Here is a 26992-nt window from a genome sequence, read left to right as displayed (position 1 = left end):
ATAGCAAAACCAGTTCAAACCTTTCCTGCAGCTGTAGAGGAAATCCCTGCTCTGAGCGATTAAATAACCAAATGACTATTGGAATAAATCAGGCTGGTCAGGATGATGAAAAAGAGAGAATAGAAAATTCAGGAGAAAACATAAAGAAAATTTTTTGGCAAACTTCTATTAATGAACAGAGACCAAAATTAACGATAAAAATAAATGGTGTTTTGTTGTCTGGTCTGGTAGACACAGGTGCGGACATTACCATAATTGCACCAGAATTTTGGCATCCAGCTTGGCCTCTTCAGGAGGTAAACGTTCAACTGTTAGGAATTGGGACATTATCTGGAGTGAAACAGAGTGCAAGATGGCTGGAATGTATAGGTCCAGAAGGACAGAGAGGAAAATTAAAACCATATGTCGCTAACATAGCTATGAACCTGTGGGGTCGAGACTTGTTGCAACAATGGAATACACAGATTAAAATCCCTCCAATCTCAGAAACAAATCATAAACTAGCACATGTTTCTGAGAGAAATATTAGAAGGCATTATTTTGAGTGGTCACCAGCCATCCATATTATACAGGAACAGGGCACAACAACTGATAATCTTCCAAAAATACCAACAGCTCTACCTTTAAAATGGTTAACAGACAAGCCTGTATGGGTTCAGCAATGGCCTTTAACAACAGAGAAACTCCAGGCTTTAGAAGAGCTGGTAGAAGAACAGCTAAATGCTCAGCATATTGAACAGTCAACCAGCCCTTGGAATTCTCCTGTATTTGTTATTAAAAAGAAATCTGGTAAATGGAGAATGGTAACAGACCTTAGAGCAATTAACAAAGTAATTCAGCCGATGGGCTCTCTACAATCTGGAATTCCTTTGCCTACTCTGTTACCAAAAGAATGGCCTCTCATAGTTATTGATTTAAAAGACTGTTTCTTTTCAATACCCTTACAAGAAAAGGACAAAGAAAGATTTGCTTTCACAGTGCCTACTTATAATAATTCTCAACCGGTTAAAAGATTTCAATGGAGGGTCCTCCCACAGGGAATGTTAAATAGCCCAACTCTGTGCCAATATTTTGTACAACAGCCATTGGAAGTGATACGTAAAAAATTTCCTAAATCTATAATTTATCATTATATGGATGATATTTTATTAGCTGACTCAAATGCAGATACTTTAGAAAGAATGTTTGAAGAAGTAAAGAAAATTTTGCCTTGCTGGGGATTACAAATTGCTCCTGAAAAGATACAAAGAGGAGATTCTATTAATTATTTAGGATATAAAATAGAGCTACAAAAAATTAGACCCCAAAAGGTGCAAATTAGGAGAGATAGACTACAGACTCTTAATGACTTTCAAAGATTATTTGGAGATATTTCTCATCTACGAACTATTGTTGGGGTAAAAAATGATGAACTGACTAATTTGTTCAAAACCTTAGAAGGTGACAAGGACTTAAATAGTCCAAGAGAATTATCACCTGAAGCTGAGAAAGAATTGGCCTTGGTAGAAAAGAAAGTACATGAAGGGCACGTGGATCATATTGATCCAAAGCTGGATTGCATTTTGGTTATTTTAACCTCTAGGCATTCCCCTACTGGAATATTAATGCAGAGGGAAGATATTATATTGGAATGGATATTTTTACCAAATAAACCAAATAAAAAATTAAAAACTTATGGGGAAAAAATCTCTGACTTGATTTGGAAAGGAAAATTGAGACTTCGTCAATTAGCAGGAATAGACCCAGCAGAAATTGTCATACCTTTAACTAAGGAGGACATTGAAAAATTATGGACAGAAAGTGAACCTTGGCAAAGAGCTTGCAGTAATTTTTTGGGAGAAATTAACAGCAAATATCCCAAAAGCAACAGAATTGATTTTATAAAGAGAGCTGATTGGATCTTGCCTCGAATTGTACGGCAAAAACCCATATCTGGAGTTCGTACATTTTATACAGATGCCAACAAACAAGGAAAGGCAGGTTACAAATCAGAAAATTTAAGTAAAGTGGTACAAAGTCCTTATAATTCAGTGCAAAAATCGGAATTGTATGCTATTCTGTTGGTATTAATGGATTTTTCAGAACCTCTCAACATAGTAACTGACTCTCAGTATGCTGAAAGAGTGGTATTACATATTGAGACTGCAGAATTTATCCCTGATGCTTCAGAATTAACTTCACTATTTATTCAATTACAAGATACAATCAGGAAAAGGAGTCATCCTTTATATATAACTCACATCCGATCTCATACTGGTCTGCCAGGCCCTCTAGCACAAGGCAATGATGAGATTGATAAATTATTGATAGGAAATGTGCTGGAGGCCTCAGAATTTCATAAAAAACATCATGTCAATAGTAAAGGTTTAAAAAAGGATTTTCCCATAACCTGGCAACAAGCCAAAGAAATAGTAAAGAAATGTCCTACTTGTTCCTTCTATAATCAAACACCATTACCAGCAGGATGTAACCCAAAGGGTACTCAGAGGAATGAAATCTGGCAGATGGACGTGTTTCACTTTGCAGAATTTGGAAAACTGAAAAATGTACACCACACTATCGATACTTATTCAGGATTTCAATGGGCAACTGCTTTGAGTTCTGAAAAAGCTGATTCTGTAATCACTCATTTGCTAGAAGTTATGGCCATTATGGGTATACCTGCACAAATCAAAACTGACAATGCTCCATCATATGTCTCTGTTAAAATGAAACAGTTTTTTGCTTATTACAATATAAAGCATATTACAGGTATACCACATAATCCTACAGGTCAAGCAGTTATAGAAAGGTCAAACAGAACTCTAAAGGATATGCTAAATAAACAGAAAGGAGTAACAAAAACCCCCAGAAATAGACTGCATAATGCTCTATTAACTTTGAATTTTCTGAATGCCAATGAGAAAGGAACAACAGCTGCAGAGAGACATTGGGTAATAGAAAAAACTACAGAATTAAATCAGCCTATATACTTTAAGGATGTGCTGACCTCAGAATGGAAGCCAGGGTATGTATTACGTTGGGGACGAGGTTTTGCTTTTGTTTCTATAGGAGAAGATAAGCTGTGGGTACCATCAAAATTGATAAAGGTTCGATTTGAACAAGAGAAACCTCTTAATTAGAGGAGGTGATAGTTCATCAACCAGCATGAACATCCAATTTAAACTAACTTGTACCTGTAACACATGTCTTTTCATTTAATCAGATAATAACTTGCCAAAAAGGAACATCCCCAAAATTAGTCTTGGGGGAAGGTTTTTGTTTTTGTCTTTTAGGAGAATGAAGGTTAAGGAATCTGAAGGACACAAGACAAATGAGACAACTGAAGAAAAGGGACAAATCATCTATCCCAGGAAACAGAGTATATTGGAGTATATGGCATATGGGTATATATTATCTAAAAAATTTTATGTCTTCTTAAATGTTTGTTTCTGCTTTTCTCTAAAGATTTAACACTATTGGTTTTCTAATAGTCCCAGTTCAATTAAAATTTAAAGCTGACTTTGGAGTTGGAGAATGGCTCTCTCCTTCTTTAAACTCAAGCATGTTGTTAAAATGAAAATACAAACTCCCTGTATTATGACAGAATAAAAGAGCCATTTTCTGCTATGGGACAGGACAAAAGCCAAATTAATTAAGGGACTATTCTATTACTAATCTCAACTCTTTGATTCTATTCTGATTCTTTAAACTTTTCTTAAAGTATAAATTTTATATCAAAATTTACAAGATTTATATATATATATATATACATTTTAAACTTTGTTAAGATATGAATGGTCATATAGAGTACTAACTAATTCTAGAAAAAAGGCTTCAGTTAGCTGCATATATATGTCTTTGTGTTCGAGTCTCTTATCAGTTTTCTGCAGGAAATCACGGCCAGGCCTAACATCAACTGAAGTCTCCGGAAAGAAGATGGGGCCCCACAACAACAACAACAACAACAATTCCACGTGGACAATAATAATATCACTAAGCTGACAAACATCATCTACAGATCAGCTTTGAACTACAAGGTGCTCAGAACAATTTTGAGATGACTAGCTGAGATGATCCAGTCTCAAAGACTACTTGAATAAGGACTTGAGATAAACCCTGAACTTTGGCTTTATACACAGACTGGATAATAATGAAGGATATAGTTACCTTTCCTAGAATTTGACAATTAACCTAAATTTTTCTTTCAGGATAAAGATAACTTCACCCATACCCAGCAGGAAGCAATTTTAAGAATATGACACCCACTTTGCCAAAGAAGTGGTGTGGGGCAGGTGGTTTTTTGGTTCTTTTAATGGGTTTTGGGTCTGGGATAATTTTCAATTGTTTAGGGGGGTTGGTTACAAGTTGTTGTCAAGGGTTAGGAAAAAGGCTAAGCAAAGGAGATTAGATTTAAGGTTCTTGTTTAAAAAAAAAAAAAAAAAAAGAAAGAAAAGAAAAAGACAATTACTAGTTTTAAATACTTTACATTATTACCAACTATTAGGATATAAAGAAATGAAAGTTAGTAGTTAGACATTACAATAGAAATTGTAGTCATATTAGATATGTTTTAAAAATTGAGCAGATATATTTTAGACAGGTCATCTTCAAACCCTTCAGAGATCTAACGAATATGGCATTTAAAATATTTTAATAACTTAGAAATTTTTCTTTTTTGAGACATGTTGGCTCCTGGCAGTACCAATCTACTTCAGAGAAAATATGGGCATTGAAGAAACTGCATATGGAGTTAATTTTCATTGTGGCAAAAGTTAGCCACTGGACAACAAAGTATCCTCGTATCAACAGGACAAAATGGACAGACAGAACACGAAACAAAGGACTACTGATTCCTGCCAAAACAAGTGTGGTTATGGCTTTATCAGACGGCGTCTTCTGAGGCCAGGACAATATGGCACCATCCCTGAAGTGGCCTTCACAATCTGGAAAAGGTACAGTGCCCTTTTCTTTGAAGGCAGCTGAACAGGCAGTGGGCCGATGGCTTCTGTTGTGCAATGGGACAGCAACTGAAAGCTCACGCCTCTCAATAGTAGACTGGCATTTAATAGAGGGATGTGGAGAAGGGCATGCTTAGATGAAGCCATATATACACAGCCAAGAAGAATGGACAGCTGAATTCAAAAACCATCAACAATTTCCAGAATTTAAAATCCTGAATCATGACATGACACTAGTGGAATTCAGGTGTTTCTGGTACATGGACTGCTCTCACCCAGTGTGAGGTTGAACTGTTGACCTTGTGTACAACCTACTTCACAAATGAGTCTGTCAGATACGCTAAGCCTATAGGCTGAAGATGATGCCCCAACACTGTGGAGAAACCTCAGGTGACTGTCCAGGCAGCTGGCTGTTTCTGTCAACTCACAAAATTTTTGGAAGTTGCTTTTGTGCACTTCCTGTTTTTATTTTTGTTAGCTAATATTATTTCCTTCTTGGGTCTCTGAGGGAGTTGAAGATTAGTTAGTTATAGTTGAAGATTAATTAGGATAGAAAGTGAATTAGATACATTTTGGACTTACTAAAATAGGATAGATAAGGGAATTATTTTCTCTGATTTGTCAAATACAAATGGACTAGACATCGTTTAGGTATTTGTTACTTGTATATATTGTATATAGTTATTGTACTTTTGTATATAGTTTTTCTTTTGTTAGTTATAACCTTTTGCCTTTTTTCTTTTTATTAAAATAGAAAAGGGGAAATGTGGTGATATTTTATTTGTACTGAAATGTTATTTTAATTTTATGTTAATAAATAAAGTTGCCCTGGGGTCAGAGCTATTAGAGCCATAGTGAGAGCGTGGTGGTTAGAAGAGCTAGGTAGATTTCTGTGTGTTCAGGGATACAGCCAGTATTGGAGACATATGCCTTTAAGACCTGGAGGGCGGTACTTACAGGCAGTGATGAGGCAGTCATGTGGTTGGGTTTACAACCAATGAGAAGGCAGAACAGAAAGATTATTTAAACAGGGACACAGGAAGTACCTCCCTCTCTCGGGGAAGCTAGGAGCACTGCAGGAGGTAAGATTTTATCTCTGAGCTCTGACCTCTCGGCTTTTCTCTTTTACCTTGGCTCTGTGTTTCTTATTTTAATAATACGATTGGTTACATCTACACTGGAGGGCAGAAGTTCGCTACTGATGTTTTACAATCTTGCATCTAAGCTGTTAATGCCCATTATTCAGGATACACAGACAAGGAACTTCCCTTAAGCATTCAGGAGGGTGGAACACGGCAGGGAATTAGCATAGGGAAGATATCAAGGTCAAGGTCCACAAGCAAGGCAACAGTTACCCAAAAACAGGGGTCAGGGACCTGCAGGTCTCCCTTTTATTAAAAAATGAGCTTCTGACTTGGGTTGCGTGGGATGTCAGCAGGTCACCTTACCCGTCATGGAGACGCCTGCCCAGGCCACACAGGTGCTCTGTCTTAGGTTGGTGAGTGCCCCCCAGGCATTACCTATCTCTGAATATTCATTATCATACCGGCTCAATTGTGTGTGAGCTGCATAGTTAATTGCTGCCAAAGAACTCAAAGTGGCACTGGGCTTGCAATCTGCATGTTCCATACAGAAAAGACCAACAGAGGTTCTATCTCACCCATAGCCAGTAGGCTAAAGGCAACTGAGCCATTCTCTTCCTTAATGAGCCATACTGTACGTTGGAGTCCTTGTAAGATAGTATCCCAAAAGCAACTGGAACTTGAGTTTATAAATTTATAATTTTCAAAGCCAATCAAGATGTATATAACTACTGAATTAAATTTATCATGCCCAATAGAATGAAAGATTAACTAACTGTGGTAGCTACTTTTGTTGCCAGGGTCTCAACTGTGCTAGCTGTAGTAAGCAATTATAAAATGGTAATCCCAGAAACAGTAGCAGCGGTGTGCAACAGCAGCAGTGGCAATGTCAAATTCTCTTCTGGATTGTGTGGACATCCACTGGCATGGATACAACTCCAGTAACATGAACTGCCAAGGCCCGTTTTTCTTGATCCCAGCATGACTTTAGCTAGCAGCTCTTCTGGAGAATCCAATCTCATGGCTACAGTTCCTAGGCTTACATTAATGCTTGGCAAAGCTGGCCATATTGGGCTCTCAACCTCCATTGGCATCAGAAGGGTAGATTTTTTCTTGAAGACCCATTAGGTCTCTGTCATGTTGGGCTTCAGCAGCAGCCACAGGGTGCATTCAATGCTCAGGAATCCAAAGATGAACCTCATTGTCCTGAGGAAAGACATAAACCAAACACCGGGGCCACACCAACACTAGATTTGGGTGCTCTCTCTTTGCCTTTTGGTAAATTTGGCTAGGGGTTTGTCTATCTTGTTGATTTTTTCAAAGAACCAACTCTTTGTTTCATTGATTTTTTTGTATTGTTCTCTTGTTTTCTATTTCGTTGATTTCAGTCCTCAATTTGATTATTTCCTGGTGTCTATTTCTCCTGGGTGAGTTTTTTTCTTTTTGTTCTAGAGCTTTCAGTTGTGCTGTTAATTCATTGGTATGGGATTGCTCCATCTTCTTTATGTGTGCATTTAGAGCTATGAATTTTCCTCTTAGCACTGCTTTCATAGTGTCCCATAAGTTTGGGTATGTTGTACTTTCATTTTCATTGAATTCTAGGAAATCTTTAATTTCTTTCTTTATTTCTTCCTTGAACCATTGATGTTTCAGGTGGGCATTATTCAGTTTCCATGAGTTTGTAGGCTTTCTTTAATTTTTGTTGTTGTTCAGGTCTAACTTTAAGGCATGGTGGTCCGATAAGATACAGGAGGTTATTCCAATTTTTTTTGTATCTGTTGAGATTTGTTTTTGAGAAGGCTCCATGGGGTGCTGAGAAGAAGGTATATTCTTTTGTGTTAGGATATAATGTTCTGTAAATATCTATTAAGTCCATTTGAGTCATAACATCTGTTAGGTCCTTTATTTCTTTGTTAAGTTTCAGTCTGGTAGATCTGTCTTTTGGTGAGAGTGGTGTGTTAAAATCTCCCACTACTAATGTGTGGGGTTTGATATGCGTTTTAAGCTTTAGTAGTGTTTCTTTTATGAATGTGGGTGCTTTTGTATTGGGGCATAAATGTTTAAAATCGAGACTTCATTTTGGTGGATTTTTCCTGTGATAAATATGTAATGTCCATCCTGATCTCTTTGGATTGATTTTAGTTTGAAGTCTATTTTATTAGATATTAGGATAGCTACACCAGCTTGTTTCTTAGGTCCATTTGCTTGGAAAGCCTTTTCCCAGCCCTTTACTCTGAAATGGATGAATTTACCCGCTGAAGAGCTAGTGAAAACAAGCTCTTAATCAAGAGCTTGGAACAGGGACGCTTTAATCCCAACACCTGGGGAAGAAGTTAAAGATTCAGGTAACCAACCTTTGGATGTTTTCATCACAACTACAGAGATCTTTTCCCATTCTGTTGGCTGTCTTTTTGTCTTATTGACTGTGTCATTCGCCCTGCAAAAGCTTCTCAATTTCAAGAGGTCCCATTTATTAATTGTTGTGCTCAGGGTCTGTGCTGTTGGTGTTATATTTGAATCTCCAAATATTCATCATGTATCAACCATAGTGAAAGTACCATGCTAGCTGCTTGTTTAACTAAATAATGGAAACATGTCAGATGGGCTTTCCTCCCAAGTATGCTTTGCTTTAAAAGTAAACATAGTCAATCAAATGGCCTTATTGGCTGATTAATAGTCCAACCTTGCCTTTTTTTTAAACTATTTTGCTTGTTTTACATGAGAGATATTTCAAATAGGACTGATAACCTGTGAACCTGAAAAGTTGTGAGAATTTTACTAACAAGACTATAAACTTTACTTAGAGTCAAAACAGTCTTAACTTCCTTGGAAATTATGACAATACAGATATCTTAACCTTGGAGTTTTGTCTTATCAGTCTATAATCTTACCCAATAGATGCCAGGAACCCTCTTTTATTTAAGGATCTCATTTATTAAAAGAAGCTCTATAGAAACACATTAAACACTGTAACACCAGCGACAACCAAAATTGTACATATTGCCATTGTTAAGCCATTTTATGATTCTCTTGAAAAGCCAGCATCCATGTCTTGCATGAATACCATCCTTTTCTTAACCCTCTCTCCTTTCTACGTAGTATTTGTGCTTAGATATATTAGAACATTTCTTGATAAATTCTGCTTCATACCAACTTGTCATGGAATTCTTTTCTGTCATGAAGTTGAAAACCCTAGCTTAATCACAGTGTAGGTATTAGAAATAAGTTCAGGGTTGCAAAGAAAGAGACTACCATATTAATTGTAGTAGCCGGGCAAGCAAACATCCTGTTCTCACAAACACACTGAGAAGTGCATTTGGTTTTTACTCTAACTTAAGTAATGGGTCTGTCTTTTCCCCAATGGATAGGGTCTGACCTCACAATCTCATTCAATTGAAATTATTGGTGAGAAGGAAATAAAGGAGGAATGAGGCAGGGTCACTTTTCCAGGACATCAAATTCCTAGAATAGAGCAGGGGCCCTTTGTGTAAACAAAGGTGTTACTGGATGGGGAGGTTTAAAATATTTTCATAAATCATAAAAAGTTGGAAAGATAAAAGTATTTTAATTCTTTGTCTTATACATAAGTTTAATAGTATTTGATAGAAAAGATATTTCTTTCTTTTTTTGTTTTTTGTTTTTTGTTTTTCGAGGCAGGGTTTCTCCCTGTAGTTTTTGTGTCTGTCCTGGATCTTGCTCTGTAGACCAGGCTGGCCTTGAACTCACAGAGATCTACCTGGCTCTGCTTATATAGGTATTGTTACAGGGAGCCCATCAGAGAAGACCACTCAGACACACTCTATAACCAAGTGAAAGTCTTTATTCCAGCAGGCTTGGGATTACACTCGGGTATTAGGGATCTAAGTGTAGTCCCAAGCATTTTCAGAAATGAGTTTTTAAAGGTAAAAACTATATCCTGTTATCTAACTAGGCAGCTGCAGGGGGAGGTTTTGTACAAGCAAGAAGTTTAACAGAAGCTATTGTAAGCAATTAGCAGAAGGGAAAGGTTTGTACAAGCAGGCTGTTTAACAGAAGCTGAGATAAATTAGCTGGGGCATCTTGGCCTCAGGTTCCTAGAATGGAGTTGGGCAATTTTCCATCAAGTGGGTCAAGTTCTAGTCAATCATAAAATGATCTCAGCAAGAATACAGGATGGAGGAACTTCTGCACTGTCTTGTCTGTCACAGTATGAAAAAAATAACTCATCAGGCCATTACAGATGGCAGATTGGAGATGAGTTTCTACCTTCTATTCATGCTGACATTCATAACATAGCAAGAAGATTTAACAAACAAGAACATCTCACTTGTAATGTCATCATCTAAGGACATTTTCTTTTAATTTTTCAGTGTTTTCTGATGATTATTTTTCTATGCATGTTTTATTAGAATTATTATCATAATAAGATTAGGGAGCTGGATGAAGAGATTTGAAGAGACAGATACATGGATTGATAGTAGGTAGTTATGGATTTAGATATAACTTCATCAGCACTATCTTTCCGAACTTCATTCAGAGACTTTTGAATATTTGGGCCTACATAATCTGACCCCTTTCAGTCTTGCTGGTCAGTATAGAACTTTCAGTAAAATTATTTCAGAATACAAAAAATAAAATGTGTAGTGAAGTAAGCTTTGGAGCACATTCATTTCATCAGAATATGTCAAAAGCACCTGTTTTGTGGAGCTTCTGGTGACCTGGGAAACCAGTTTAGACGAAAGCTATCCAGGCTTAACATAAAATGGCCACCAAAGAAGAGCTGTTCTTAGTCAGATGTTGACTTTCTCTAAAAAAGAAAAGTACATAGAGATCAGACCTCAGCTTGCTACTGCCATTTATTTAACAAAGTTTTAGAAAAGAAAAAATTTCAACTGTCTATGATTTATTGCCCAGGGGAATTCAAGGGAACTCCCTTGTGTGAGCAATTTATTTTCTTTCTCTAAACATTTGAAATCATCTCAACAGGGGAGGATATGTGTCCCTGACCCTGACCAATTCTTCTGGTTTATATTTTCATTTGCTAAGTAGGTCACTGTGCCTTGTCTTTTCTGGTCCACAGCCTCAGTCACATGTGGAAATCCCTTGCCTTGGGTTGCCCTCTGCTCTCTTCTTCCTCCCATCCTACCCTCCAATGATCTACAAACACACACACAAATAATTTAAATTGTCCTGCTGTCTACCTGAACAACTAGTTCCACTGTTTGAACTAAATGAGTAGATGAATAAATAAAAGGAAGAGGCCATGACTACTCCTAAAGTATTGAGAAGATTTTTATTGTAGGCATAAGGGAGAAACTAGCAGAGGGAGCAGTCCTGGCTGAACATGACCAGCATACTAAACTGGACCATGAGAGGAGAAAGAGGGAGGGAAACCAAGAGAGGATCCTCCAACCAAGAGAGACAGCTTCAGTCAAGAGACTGGCACAGCCAAAATGGGTGAGTTTTATAGAGATGGAGCTAGGAAGAAGGGAAGCAGAAGCTGAGCCCCTCAAAGGGAGAAATTTAGGATAGGGGGTAAGTATAAGTGCTGGGAGTAGCAACAGGTATTGAGTGAGACTTGTCCTAGGTTTGAGGCCAACCATTCCAGCCTTTTATAACTACTTACTGCTGAAATTGGGGCTTCATTGTCAGGGGTGGGCAGGAAGCTGGAATGATAGTCCAAGGACAGGAAATGACAGAGAAGTGTGGGGACATCTGTTTTTCTGGATTCCTAGGTTCTAAGAGACCACCTGGGACTAGTGAATGCAGGCAACTTTGGAGCAGTCTGTGATGTTGGACCACCTAGGGCTGACTCTTTGGGAGCAATCTAGGATGTAGGGGCTCAGGCTGGTTGGAAATTCCACAGGAAGCGCCAAGAGCTGGCAGGTTTAGAGCAGTTTGGAGTCTTCAGTAAATAGAAAATCTGCTGGGACAGATATAGACCATGAACAGAAGGTAAAGTTGAGGAGCTTAGGGGGGAAATTTATCTTGGGTGTATATTTGAAACTTCTAGACCCAAGGTTTTGGTATTTGGGTGGAGGCAGTCCAACTACCAAGGGAGAGAGATCACACCCTCAGGAATATGTAGGTAAGGAAAACTTAGGAGGACTTATCTGGATTTAGTTTGACCTAGGACAGGTGGATCAAAGTTGTGATTTCCTGAAGCTTACAAGAAGTTCTCTTTTAATTTAAAAAAGGAGACAAAAGTTTTAGACATACTAGCATTACCATTATTTATAATCTGTACTGAAATCCAGATTGTAGAAAAAACAGTAGACTCACACCTTTGAGTCATACATAATAAAATCTTGAGGACCCAAAAATGATTTGGGGTAAAAAGCATTAACATTTTTTCCTCTGTCCAAAGGGACCCAACAAACTTTAAAAATCTGAGATAAAGACTGCTTATACGATAGTCTTAAAACATTTCTTGAAATGATTTCAGAGAAATCATAGAGATTTTTTTTAAGAGTGGAAAGTTAAAAACCCTTAGAGAAAAATCATGTATCTTAAAGATAAGAGACTTTAGGATCATTTGCTAGTACAGTGGCAAAAGTTGTTACAGTCTGTAAGAATTTGGAGCTTGAGTGTGACATCTTTGGCCTTTGAGCTGTAGTGTATCCAAGACCCTTGCAGGAAGATGAAAAACCTCCAAGTCCTGAGTTGGAGGAAGGAATTCAGGCAGAGGAGTAAAGGAGGAAATGTCATAGATGGAACTCCACTACAGGGTGTGTTCCAATAAGCTTCAAGAGGGAGCTGAGAGATAGAACAATGTAGCCGGTAGGGACAAGGAAGAACTTGCAGGATTCTCATCTCATACAGCCCATGAGGGTGTTGAGAGGATGTGGGACTTCAAGGAAGGAGCCAAGAGACAGGAGGAACAACGGTAGCAGGTAGAAACTCTACTGAGGGAGGATTTCAGTATTGTAGAGACCACAGTTGTGTAAAGAAGTAATAGGACTTAGCAGGAAGCTCCTAGAGGGAGGTGAGAAAGTTCCATGACCAGGGAACAGTGGAGATGAGGAGGAGAACAGGGTAGGGTGTCTTATGGCCACATAGTGGGTACCCTGAGGGGTATAACATGGAGAGTCCCATATGGTGGGCACCCTGAAGGGCATAGCAGGCTCCAGTGAGAGGACACATACCACATAGGCAAGGAAGGCTACATGGTTAGAGAAGGTCAAGGGGAACAGTGGCTAAAGAGGTAGATTCTAGACTTTGGAGTCAAATATGGTGGGTGGAAGAAGCCAACAGACACAAAAGATCCAAATCAGCAGGTTTGTTTAGAAAGGCCAAGTTCCTTGGAAGAGAGTTCATTTATGATACTCCTGTGGTTTCGGCACCAGATGAATGGGGGGAGGGGAAATGAACTAAAAGGAGGAGGCCATCACTACTCAAAAAGTGTGAAAAAGATTTTGACTGTAGATATAAAGGAGAGAGCAGGCAGAGGGAATAGTCCAGGCTTAATGTGGCCTGCAGATTAAACCAGACCATGAGAGAAGAGAGGAGGAGAGTGAATTAGAGGAGCCTCCAACAAAGAAAGTTGGCCTGAGCCAAGAGACCAGTGTAGCCAAATGGCTGAGTTATATAGGGAAGGGAAGCAGAAGCTCAGCCCCTGGTAGGGAGAGGTTTAAGGTAGTGGGTAGGGTGAGAAGTACTGGGAGGAGCCACAGGTACTGAGACTTGTCCTGGATTTGAGACCTAACAATGATATGGCCTGTGGTGGTCAGACTAATATAATGGACCTGAAGAAGAATGTCATTCTGATACATGGAAAAAAATACTGCTACATTGTGCACACCTGGAAGAACTCCCCTCTGAAAAGGATTTGCCACTTCTCAGATGACCTTGCAGGAGAGACTAGATTTAAGACAATACCATGGATGGGACTATACCTTGTCTAGGGCTGTTTAACAGATTCCTATAGGGTGAGAGTCTCTCTCCACTGTTCACTCATCCTCTTTTTGACTGCAGTGCTTCTAGTCTGTTTTCCTGAAACTTGGGCCCATGTTTCTTCACCCCAGTTCCCTTAAGGAAGGCAAGAATCATAGAGGGACCCAGAGTGTGAAGAGGCTGTTTTGCAAACTGTGTTAGGACTCTGGCAGTAGCATTTCCTGGAAAGCAGAAATTTGCTGTGGAAACTTCTGGGTATATTCACAGTGTGTATGCTTCTACTTCACTGCATGTGCTTTTAGTGTCTTTCATTCACAATGGGAATCTAGTGGGTGGGATCTCTGGAGGGTTGCTATCAGATAGCAGTTCACACTCACTCTCTAAAAAATGCTGTCAGTATTCCTTCCAAGAGTGCTCTGACCCAAAGTATCTGGACCTTGGCAGTGGTTTTCAGAATTTATGTGATGTTCCAGACACAGGCTATGGATCTTTATCCAGAAACCTCAACATTCTGCTGTGACCAAGAAAACGCATCAGTTTTCAACTTGTACAAGTTTATCTTACAATAAAACAGCACTTTTTCATAGCTGGGATTCTCTATTGAGTTATCATTTCTTGGTTTTTGTGGTGATATTGTGTTTCCCAAAATATTGTGCATCCTAATAAACTTATCTGGGATCAGAGAACAGAACAGCCACTAGATACAGAGGCCATAAAATGGTTGCACACACACCTTTAATCCTAACATTCCTAAGGCAGAGATCCATTGAAATCTCTGTGAGTTTAAAGCCACACTGCAAACAGCCAGGCATGGTGACACAAGCCCTTAATCCCATGAAGTGAGCCTTTAATCCCAGGTAGTGATGACAGAAAGCAGAAAGGTATATAAGGCATGAGGACCAGGAACTAGAGCCTGGTTAAGCTTTTAGGCTTTTGAGCAGCACAGTTCAGCTGAGAGGCATCCAGTCTGAGGAAACAGAATCAGCTGAGGAATTGGTGAGGTGAGGTAGCTGTGGCTTGTTTTGCTTCTCTGATCTTCCAGCATTCACCCCAATACCTGGCTCCGGGTTTTATTTTCATTAATAAGAACTTTTAAGATTTATGCTACAGGTTTTATTATGTTTTTTAGCAGTATACCTAGTAGCATTCAATCACAGATGAGTATGGGCATGGCTGTCACCTGGGGAATGCCAGCTACCTGTCAGCTCTCTCTACTGAACTTGAATTTAATCACAGGGTAAATATTTATTATGAGTCTATGAAAACAAAAAGGAGCTGAATCCCCCTTCATTAGAATACTCAAAATACTGTAAAACTAAGGTATTTATCTAATCACAAAATGGGGCTACTTTTAGTTTTACCATTAATAATGGTTTTGGACTAGTAAGATGACTTAGCTAGAAAAGGCACTGACCTGAGTTTGACCCACAGAACCTACAAGGTGGAGGAGAGAACTGACTTCTGCAAGTTGTTCTCTGACCTCTACACATGTACTATAGTGTGTATGTGTACACACACACACACACACACACACACACAATATAAATAATTTAAAATAATGCTGTTTGAAGGAATGGCAATGATAAGACACCATATTTCTTAGTTTGGGTTTCTATTACTGTGACAAAACACAATGACCAAAAAGCAAGTTGGGAGGAAAGGGTTTATTTGGCTTACCCTTCCACAGCATAGTTCATCATCAAAGAAAGTCAAGAAAGGAACTCAAACAGGTCAGGATCTTGGAGGTAGGAGTTGATGCAGAGGCTGTGGAGGGGTGCTGCTTACTGGCTTGCTTCCCATGGCTTCCACATTCTGCTTTCATACAGAACCCAGGACCACCAGCCTAGGGATTGCACCGCTCACAATGGGCTGAGCCCTCTTGCATCAATAACTGATTTTTAAAACTGCCTTATAGCTGGATCATCATATGGAGGCATTTTCTCAATTAAGGTTCCCTCCATTCAGACAGCTCTAGTTTGAGTGTCAAGTTGACATAAGACCAGCCAGCACACCATCTGAACTGCAACTGTCACTGTAGATCCAGGAAGATGGTATCATGGCATCTGTATCTTTCCAGAAGATAAGCAATGCTCTATGGTTAGCTTTGGTGAGAAACATGCTATGTTCAGATTTTGGAGAGACTGCAGAAAGGCTTGCTAAATTTTGAATCTTTGCAGCTAAGAAAAAAGAAAAAGAAAAACAAACAAATAAAAAAAAAAAACAGTGTTTGGCTCTGACTGCAGGGGTATCAATTCCACATCAACAAAAGTGAACAATCCTCTTTTAAAGTAATAGCTAGTAAGGCACTCCTGCCTAAGGCAGTGTGATATAGTGTAAAAAGAATAAGAGAGAAAGAGGCATTCTGCCACTACACACAAATGGTTAACTTAGTCTAATATCTGATAAGATATTTGTGATTTTTCTACCATGACTGATGACTCTTGGTGCTTAGAGGTCAATCTACTGTACTGTCTCCATAGGAAAAAAGACTGTAGCAATTTGAATGCTGCCCATACTAGGTGTGTGCAGCTAGAATTTTCCTGCCTTGCCCACAGTCAGGACAAATCTCTATCACCCGCCAGTCTCACAGCCGCTCAGACCCAACCAAGTGAACACAGAGACATATATTGCTTACAAACTGTATGTATGTGGCAGGCTTCTTGCTAACTATTCTTATAGCTTAAATTAATCCATTTCCATAAATCTATACCTTGCCATGTGGCTCATGGCTTACCGGAGTCTTCACATGCTGCTTATGGCACTGTAAGAGACAAATAACACTGCTGTGGCATGGTCTGTACATCAAATTGCTCTGATTGGTCAATAAATAAAACACTGATTGGCCAGTGGCTAGGCAGGAAGTATTGGCGGGGCTAACAGAGAGAAGAAAAGAAAGAACAGGAAAGCAGAAGGAGACACTGCCAGCTGCCGCCATGACAAGAAGCATGTGAAGATGCCGGTAAGCCACGAGCCATGAGGCAAGGTATAGATTTATAGAAATTGATTAATTTAAGCTATAAGAATAGTTAGCAAGAAGCCTGCCACGGCCATACAGTTTGTAAGCAATATAAGTCTCTGTGTTTACTTGGTTGGGTCTGAGCGGCTGTGGGACTGGTAGGTGACAGAGATTTGTCCTGACTGTGGGCAAGGCAGGAAAACTTTAGCTACATAACACGTTATCCAAAAATAACTATGACAAGCAATCAGTGAAAGGTTACAGATTCAAAGATGGTAATTCCCATTGTTTCTTTCCGATGAAGAACAATTCTTCAATCTACTTTTTATTAAACTATCAGAAGCAGTCTTAACTCAGAGTCCATTTAAAAGGCTTGCCACCAAGGTTTTTGCTGTCCAGCCAGGAGAGCTACTGTGAGAAAATTCAGGTGATGGGTTTTTCCTCTAAGCCATCTGCCACCCCTGTCAAGTGTACAAGCCATGATTTACCTGTAACTGTTCAAAGAAATAGTCTAAAAACAAGACTGGATACAGTTTCCAGCATTGTTTGTGATTTACTCTGCAAAGGAGAGTATCTCTCACCTTTCTCCCAAGTATAAACCAAACTGGTTTCCTCTTTTCAGTGTAAGTATAATCCACTTCCTTTCCTCATAGAAAAAATTGTCTTCCATTAAACAAAAGAGTCTGACTTCCTCTTGCAATGATTTTGACCCCCAATTCTGATTATTTTTTCAGTTTATATTTTGAAACTTGGAATCTACAGTGTTGTGTGGGCAACAAAATGATAAGGGATTTTGGGGAGAGTGTGTTAATACAGACAAAACGCATACACTATGAAAATCTCTAGTAAGGCCATTTCTAAGGAGAAATGTCATTTGGAAACTTGTGTGAGCAGATACCAGTTTGCTACTATGTGAATTTGTGGTTCTTTCGGGAACTGCAAACTTTCAGGGTTAATTCCAAAGGTGACTGCCAACAGTCTCAGGGCAGTCATTGCTCATCACCTTCAGTGGGAATAATTTATAGTTTAATTTTACATGCAGGCATACTAAATTAGCATTACTCATCAGAATCCTCTTATTAATAAAACAAGCCAAATTAGGCACTGGAGAATCATTTTTGGAAATTCAATGACAATTTTACATTTTTAATAAAGGCTCAGAAATAGTATCGCAGAGCACACATACAAAGAACTGTGGTCAAATTTGACATCCATTAATAATTGAGGTGCAGAACCTGACAGAGGTGAAAATTGATATTGATTTCTTTCCTCTAATATTTGGAGGAGTTCTAAAAGGTAAATAAAATGAGATAACAAGACATATCGAATTTTGCTTATTTCTTTCATCACCCTTCCCCAAGTGAGAGCTCAGATCCCTCCTTTGTCTACACATCTTGAATAATTCAATGCTCATAGACTTTCTAGTCCAATGCATTATAAAACAAATTCAGTATGAGTTTCAATCATATTAGACTGCAAGCTGAATTTTTTATGAAGGATTATTTAAAACAAAATGCATCTTGGTCCCAACAGTCTTTGAAACCAAATAATCCCGAGAGTTCAGTGAGAAGTGTCAACACTGTGAATTCTTCAGTTCAGAAAACTAAAGGAATCCTGTTTGATGTACATTAACCATATCAATATTAACAGCATTCTGCTGGAGTTCAGCATTGACTGGAGAGCTATGCTAGCTTTGGTCTTGTATTTTAACTAGTTGTGAAAGCACAGAGAGAGTTGTTCTTGGATTGAACTTGACCTTCCTCTGGGAATGTTTTCTGCTCCATCCATTTTGAAAGCTTTATTCAATTGGATTTCACTGCCTCCCTCCTTCTTAGCACTTGATCCCGTGGGAAAATGAAAAATGCTCTGATACTGACACAGCAGAGGCTTTTCTGGGAGAAGTGTCCTTCACTGTCCCATCTTCCAAAGAACAACACTGACCCTCTGACATAGAAGTCACTCTCGGTACAGAAAGAAACCAACATTGATTGACAGACCAAAAGTCATTTTAAAGCATAATTTAAATTTTGAGCTTCATCTTCATGTTGGAACATGTCTTATTTAGCAACTAGCAAATAATGAATGATGAAGCACCATGGTTTTGATGGGCTGTATACATAGTATGAAGAATGGAGCAACAATCAGTCTTTCCATTGAGTTATAGAGAATACTGTAATTTTAATAAGAGACACTCTAAGGACACTAACCAAGCATATCTACATTAGTATTTTAACATTAGGTTGTTTTCTCTGCTAGTTGACACTGACCTTTAGGTCACTGAAAAGTTCATGTTAGTTTTAAGACTCTCTTTCCATCGAAATGGTTATAATTTTGCAAGTAAAAACAGAAGAAAAAAGAAATTCCCATTAGGAAGGCATGTAGGAAAGAAAGAAAGAAAGAAAGAGGAGGAGAGAGAATGAGCTACTAAATGGATGTTGTGGGATAAATCTCCTTTTCAATTTTAATGAACAAGATACTGCTCAGGTTTGAATAGAGAAGTCATCTTAAATGTGAGGTGAGCAGATTTTAAATTCAATGAGCTTCTATATAAAGACTCTGGAGAAATAAATAATCGTTAACTCTTCATACCAAGTCTTCAGTCCATTGAAAACTACTGTACTCAAAAATATGTCTACTGGTCCTTCCTAGCAATTTCCTAATCAAACAATGTGAAGTCAATTCTATCATGTTTGTCTTTTATTGACATTCATACTAAAACATAAAATGAAGAACTGGGATAGCATAAACAAAATAGGTAACTAAGATAAAGGATCTTGATTTATTTTCTATTGCTATAATAGAATACTTGAGACTGGGTAATTTCTTAATTAAATTTATTTATTTATTTATTTATTTATTTATTTATTTTACATTATGATCCCAGTTTCCCTTCCTTCCTATCCTCCAAGTCCCTTCCCCCTACCACCCCATCCTCATCTGCTCCTCTTCTGTTTCTTTTCAGAAAGGGGAAGACTTCCCATATATATCAACAAAGCAGGGCTATCAACAAAGCAAGTTAAAGTAGGACTAAGATTCTCTTATATATAATATATATAAAACCCTTTATATATATATATATATATATATATATATATATATATATATATATCATATTAAGTCTTGGCAAAGCAACCCAGTATGAGAAATAGATTCCCAAAAGGCAGCAAAGGTGTTAGGAACAGCCCCTGCGGCACAGTCCCACAAGTAGACCAGGCTATACAACTGTCACATATATGTAGAGAGCCTAGGTTGGTCCCATGCAGGCTCCTTGACTATCAGTTCAGACTCAGTTCAGAACCAATGATCCCAGGTTAGTTGTTTCTGTGTGTTTTGTTGTGGTGCCCTTGATACCTATGGCTCCTACAATCCTTTCTCCCTTTCTTCAGCAGGATTCCCTGAGCTCAGCCTAATGTTGGGCTATGAGTCTCTGCATTTGTTTCCATCAGTTACTACATGAAGACTCACTGATGACAAATGAGGTAGTCACTAATCTATGAATATAGAAGAATATTGTTAGGCATCATTACATTTTTTTTCCAATTATGTTTGGTTCTATCCTCGGTCTCTGGGTTAAAGAGTCTCTTCGTCCTGGCACTCTAGGCAGTGTCAGGGGTGGGCTCACTCTTGTGGTATGGGTCTGAGGCTAGACAAGTCATTGGTTGGCCACTCCCACAATCTCTGTGCCACCCTTACTACCACACATACAAATATATCCCATAGGCTGGACAGACTATAGGTCAAAGGTTATGTGGGTGGGTGGGTGGGTGGGTGGGAGGGTGGGTGTCACAATATCTCCACTGGAAGTCTTGCCTGATCACAGGAAATAGCTAGTTCAGGCTACATATCACTATTGTGTGCGAGTCCAGCTCCAACTTGTCAAAGGGTTCTTGTGAGGAGGAGAGAGGAATGAGGAATAATCAGATAGAAATACAGACATAGATAGAGAGAAAGACAGAGACACAGGATAGCTTTGGAGGACCCTGGGTCAATACCCAGCCGCCAAGTATTTTATTCTAGTGGGTTTTTATACACTACCAAAGGGAAAAGCAAAAGACTTCCCCCTTTCAAGATCAAAGCACAATTGTACAGCCAAGTGTAGACCCTTCAAAACATCTGGTAACCATGCCCTTGGCCAAATCATCCTATATACAGCCCTGCTAGATAAAACAAACTCAGAATCTCTGACCTTGAGTAAGGCCTTACAAGGGAGCCTCTGTGGACCCCCACACTATTGCTAGGAGTCTTAGCTGGAGTCATCCTTGTAGATTCATGGGACTTTCCCTTGCACCTAACCCTGAAATTCTTCCCCTTCTAGCCATCTCTTTTGAGACTGGGTAATTTATAAAGTAAAAGGATTCATTTAGACTCATGGTTGTAGAAACATAGACACAGAAGTGTGGGTGACTGCCTGGAACAAGAAAGAGTCTCATGCTACGTTGTAACATGGTGGAGGGCTTTAAATAGTGGAAATATATGGGAGCTTACCAGGAGCATGTGCATTAGAGGAAACAAAAATAGCCAATAGGATTTCTAACTTATCTTCACAAGAACTGATCCAGTCTCAGGAGAAAGACTTGTACCTGCTGATGTGCCCACTTCCCAGTGCCACTGCCTTGGGAATCCAATCTCAGTATGTGTGTGGCAAAAATATCCAGACCACAGCACAGAGAGAACCCGAGTCTGAGTTCATTTCATTCTTAACCATTAGTCCAGGACACATTAAGAATAAAACTGAGGTCTGTGCATTCTACTACAAAGATGCTTGCTCATCCCTGTTCATTACCACTCTATTCAAATAGCCAGAAGTTGGAAACAGCCTAGATATCCATCAGTAGATGACCAAATAAGGAAAATGTGGTACATTCTTGCTCAGTCATCATCAGAGCAGCTTCCTTCTGCAGCAGATGGGAACAAATACAGAGATTCACAGCCAGACATTATACAAAGAGGGGGAGACTTTGGATCAGTCAGGCCTAAATGAGATATATGTTCCAGTTCATGGAAGTCAATTAAAGAAAAGGCAGAAAGAGTGTAAAAGCCAGAAGAGATGGATTACACCAAGAAAACAAGGTTCTCTAAATAAACATGATCAAAACTCATATGAACTCAAGGAGACTGAAGTGGCAATGCCTGGGGCCTGAACAGGTCTGCACCAGGTCCTCTGTGTATATATATAATATGGCTTTCAAAATTTAGTATTTTTATTCCTGAGTGTGGGAATGAGTGGGTCACTGTTGTGCCCTTTCTTGAGCTCTTTTCCTTTTGTTTGTTTTGTCCAATTCCAATGTAGTAGTTTTTGTTTTATCTTATTATGATTTATTTTATTATAATATATTTCATTACTATCTTTTAGAAGCCTTTTTGTTTTCTAATGAGAGATAGAAAGGTGTGGATCTGGATGAATAGGGAGAAACTATGAGAATGAGAAGTAGAAGGAGGGGAAACTATAATCTGTATATAGTGTGTGAGAAAAAAAACATTTTCAATAAAAAGAAAATAAATCAAAAGTAAAAAGCCATAGGGAAACCTACTATTTGTAAGCTAAATAAAATGCAAATTATAGAATAAAAATTAGAAGAATTACCCTGCATGATTGGATCACACTACTCTTGGAAGCCATGGATTATTAAACAAAAATCTTAGTACAAGGAAGAAAGGAACAGAGAGAGAGAGAGAGAGAGAGAGAGAGAGAGAGAGAGAGAGAGAGAGAAGGAAGGAAGGAAGGAAATATGGTACATGGAATATTATTCAGCTGTTCAAAATGAAGTTATGAAATTTTCAGGTAAATGAATGGAGCTAAAAAACAAATCATTATCATCATCATCATCATCATCATCATCATCATCATCCTGAGTAAGATAACCCACACCCAAAAAGACAAATATGTTATATATTCTCTTATATGCGTATATTAGTTTTTAAACTTTTGATGTGCATGCTACAATCCATATATAACCATAGAGGTTTTATATAGAGTTAGGAACTAGGGAGAAGGGGATGATCTCCCAACAAAAGAAAAATATGATATATAGTTATGGAGAGACAAGAAAAGACTGGGACGGGGATAAAAGAAATGAGGAGGAAATCCAGGGAGGGACAAGTAACACCAAGGGCCATTTTAGGGGTCATATGGAAAACTAATACAATAGTGCCTTCTTAAAATATATGCATATATGAAAGAAATCTAAATAGAGCCACAAAATAATGGGGGAATACAATGCCCCAACTAGACATCTTTCTCCACTAACTGAAACATCCAGTATCAGGAACAGGTTACATCTAATTGAGTCATTGGCCAAAGGGGCCTTATGGAAACCCTAAACACTTCAGGTTTTTTCCCATGTGATCGCTTTCTCTCCACAAACTGATGGTAAGGCTCTATTGCTGAAGACACCACTTGCATATCTCATTGCATGGAGAAATCAAGCTGGTGCCTAACTAGAGCTTTCACCCCAGTGGGAGCTAAAGAAAAAAGAATGCTTTTAAATCAGAGAATTTTCTCTGGAGATTCTGTCCTTGGGTAAATTGTTGTTCCACAGTGGAAATAGTCAGATGAGGGAAACTAGGTGGTTAAAGGAAATTGTAAAAGAGTATGAAAATTGAAATTCAAAGAAAACACAATGACTAAGTTGAGTACAATAAAGTTAGTTAAAATTTCTGATTCAATACATCGCATTAAAACTGATGCCTGGTTCTTTTTACAACACAGTTTTCTGAAATATTGGTCTTGTCTTAATGACATTTATAGAAATCTTAAAAAATCATTCTTATTGCTTATCCTTTAATTAAATGAGCCATTTAAAACTTGTTAAAAAAGAATTTATGCAAGTGTTATTTCTATGTTTCCCATTAGCTAAGACCTTCTGATGCTAGACAACCACTGCCTTAGTAGTAGGGAAAGTTCTATTTAAAATAATTACCCCATATTACTCAGCTGATAAAAAAATGACATCGTGAAATTTGCAGGCAAATGGATGGAACTAGAAAAAAGCATCCTGAGTGAGATAACCCAGACCCAGAAAGACAAATATAGTATGTACTCACTTAAAGTGTATATTAGCTATTGAGTAAAGGATAATCATGCTCAAATCCACAGGCACAGAGAGGCTAAGTAACAAAGGGGCCTCCCAGCTTCCATATATCATAACCACAAACTTATTTTATTAGACGAATTTGTAAAATTTGGTCTTATATAAACAGTCTGTTGACTGTAATTGGTGATAAAAATTAATGGCTTTTGTAGTCAATAAAGATTTGCTTTTTATTTTAAATTTATTTTTTTATTTATTTTACATCCCCACTGCAGTTTCTCCTCCCTCCTCTACTCCCAGTTCCTCCCCCACCTCCTTTCTGCCTCCCTTCATTCCACTCCTCTGCCATTTCTACTCAGGAAAGGGCAGGCCTTCCGTGGATATCAACAAAACATGGCACATCAAGTTGCAGTAATACTCTATTGTATAAATGTACCACAATTTCTTTATCTATTCTTTGGTTGAGGAGCATCTAGGTTGTTTCTGGGTTCTGACTATTATAAACAAAACATCAATGAACATAGTTGAGCAAGTCTCCTTGTGATATTGTTGATCATCCTTTGGGTATATGCCCAAGAGTGGTATAGCTGGATCTTGAGGTAAATCAATTCCCAATTTTCTGAGAAACTGCCATATTGATTTGCAAAGTGGCTGTACAAGCTTACACTCCCACCAGCAAAGGAGGAGTGTTCCCCTTGCTCCACATCCTCCCCAGCATGAGCTGTCACTTGTGTTTTTTATCTTAGCCATTCTGATAGGTGTAAGATGGAATCTTAGAGTTATTTTGATTTTCATTTCTCTGACGACTAAAGATGTTGGACATTTCTTCAAGTGCTTCTCAGCCATTTGAGATTCCTCTGTTGAGAATTCTGTTTAGATCTGTACATCATTTTTAAATTGTATTATATGGTTTATTGATGCCTAGTTTCTTGAGTTCTTGATATATTTTAGATATTAGCCCTCTGACACATGTGGAGTTGGTGAAAATCTTTTCCCATTCTGTAGGCTGCCATTTTGTCCTATGGACAGTGGCCTTTGCCTTACAGAAGCTTTTCAGTTTCAGGATGTCCCATTTATTAATTGTTTATCTTAGTGCCTGTGCTATTTGTGTTCTGTTCAGGAAGTTCTCTATTGTGCCAATGCATTCAAGGCTCAGTGTATCGGGTTTCATGTTGAGGTCTTTTATCCACTTGGACTTGAGTTTTGTTTCCTGTCTGGTCTTCCAGCTGGAGTAGCCTGTGGTTAGAGGGTTTCTGCTAAAGATGAGGGCTGGACTTTGGAATGCCTGGATGGCCTCTGGTCCAGCAGGGGCTTGTTGCCAAAGTTTGGGGCTGGAGTTCTGGCAATATGTGTGGCCTCATATCTGGCCATGGATCCTCTGGGGTTCAAAATGATGGCCTGGCCTCTGGCTTTCAGTGAGCTGGCCTGGCCATTTGAGATTCTTCTGTTGAGAATTCTCTGTTTAGATCTGTACCACAGTTTCCTCTACCTCCTCTCCTCCCATTCCCTCCTTCACTCCTACTTCCCATCCACTCATCTGCTCATCCACTCCCCCTCTATCTCCATTTAGAAAGGGGTAGGCCTCCCATGGGCTTAAGCAAAGTGTGGCCATCAAGTTGAGGCAGGATCTAGCTCCTCTCCCTGTATCAAGGCTGAGTGATGTAATCGATCACAGGGAACAGGTTCCCAAAAGTCAACAAGGTGACAGGGACAGGTACTGATCTCACTGCTAGGAGCCTTACAAACAGGCCAAGCTACACAACATGCAGAGGGCCTAGGCTAGTCCCATGAAGGATCCTTAACTGCTCGTCAAAAGTCCATGAGCTCCATGAACTCAGGTCAGCTATCTCTGTGGGCTCCCCTGCCGTGACCTTGTACCCTGGCTCATACAATCCTTCCTCCTTTTCTTCAGCAAGACTCCCAGAGCTCAGCCAAGTGCCTTGCTATGGATCTCTGCATCTACTTCCATCAGTTACTGGATAAAGTATCTCTGTGGACAGTTAGGGTAGTCACCAATCTGATTACAGTAGATGGCCAGTTCAGACACTCTCTCCGATATTGCTAGGAGCCTTACCTGGGGTCATCCTTGGTCATCCTTTCCTGGGGGTTTCCCTGATAGCATGTTTCTTCTGAACCCCAAAATGCATCCCCCTATTAAGATGTCTCTTTAGTTACTCTCCCCATATATCCCACACCCAACCCTCCTCCAGTACCCAGCCCACCCAACCCATACCTGCAAGTTCTAATCCCCCTACCCTTGACCCTTGGCCCAGTTTACCAAGGAGATCTCTTCTATTTCCCCTTCCCAGAGAAGTCCATGCATCCCCCTTTGGTCCCTCTTTGTTATCTAGCCTTTCTGGGGTTGTAGGTTGGTTGTCCTATACTTTACTCCTAATATCCACTTTTGAGTGACTACATACCATGTTTGTCTTTCTGGATCTCAGTTACCTCACTTAGAATGATTTTTTAGAGTTCCATTCATTTACATGCAAATTTCATGAAGTCATTGGGTTTGTTTTGTTTTGTTTTGTTTTTATACCTGAGTAATACTCCACTGTGTAAATGTACCACATTTTCCTTCTCTATTCTTTGGTTGAGGGGCATCTAGATTGTTTCCAAGTTCTGGCTATTATAAGTAATGCTGCTATGAACATAATTGAGCAAGGGTCCTTATGGTATGATTGAGCATCCTTTGGTTATATGCCCAAGATTGGTATAGCTCGCTGGGTCTTGAGGCAGATTGATTCCCATTTTTCTGAGAAACCACCATATTGGTTTCCAAAGTGGCTATACAAGTTTGCACTCCTACCAGCAGTGGAGGAGTGTTCCCCTTAGTCCACATTCACTCCAACATAGGCTGTCATTAACATTTTTTATCTTAGCCATTCTAATGGGTGTAAGCCGGTAACTCAGAGTCTAAAACAAACCTGTACAGAAAGGAACTTCCAGAAGTATCACTTTCCCTGACTTCAAGCTCTACTATAGAGCTATAGTAATAAAAATATTTTGGTATTGGCATAAAAACAGACACACAGATCAATGGAATTGAATCAAAGAACCTGATATAAATCCACACACTTATGAACAGGTGTTTTTTGACAAAGCCAAAAT

The sequence above is a fragment of the Peromyscus maniculatus genome, chromosome 2, assembly GCF_049852395.1.
Source record: "Peromyscus maniculatus bairdii isolate BWxNUB_F1_BW_parent chromosome 2, HU_Pman_BW_mat_3.1, whole genome shotgun sequence".
NCBI classification, from domain to species: Eukaryota; Metazoa; Chordata; class Mammalia; order Rodentia; family Cricetidae; genus Peromyscus; species Peromyscus maniculatus.
Note: the sequence above shows the minus strand (reverse complement) of the source record.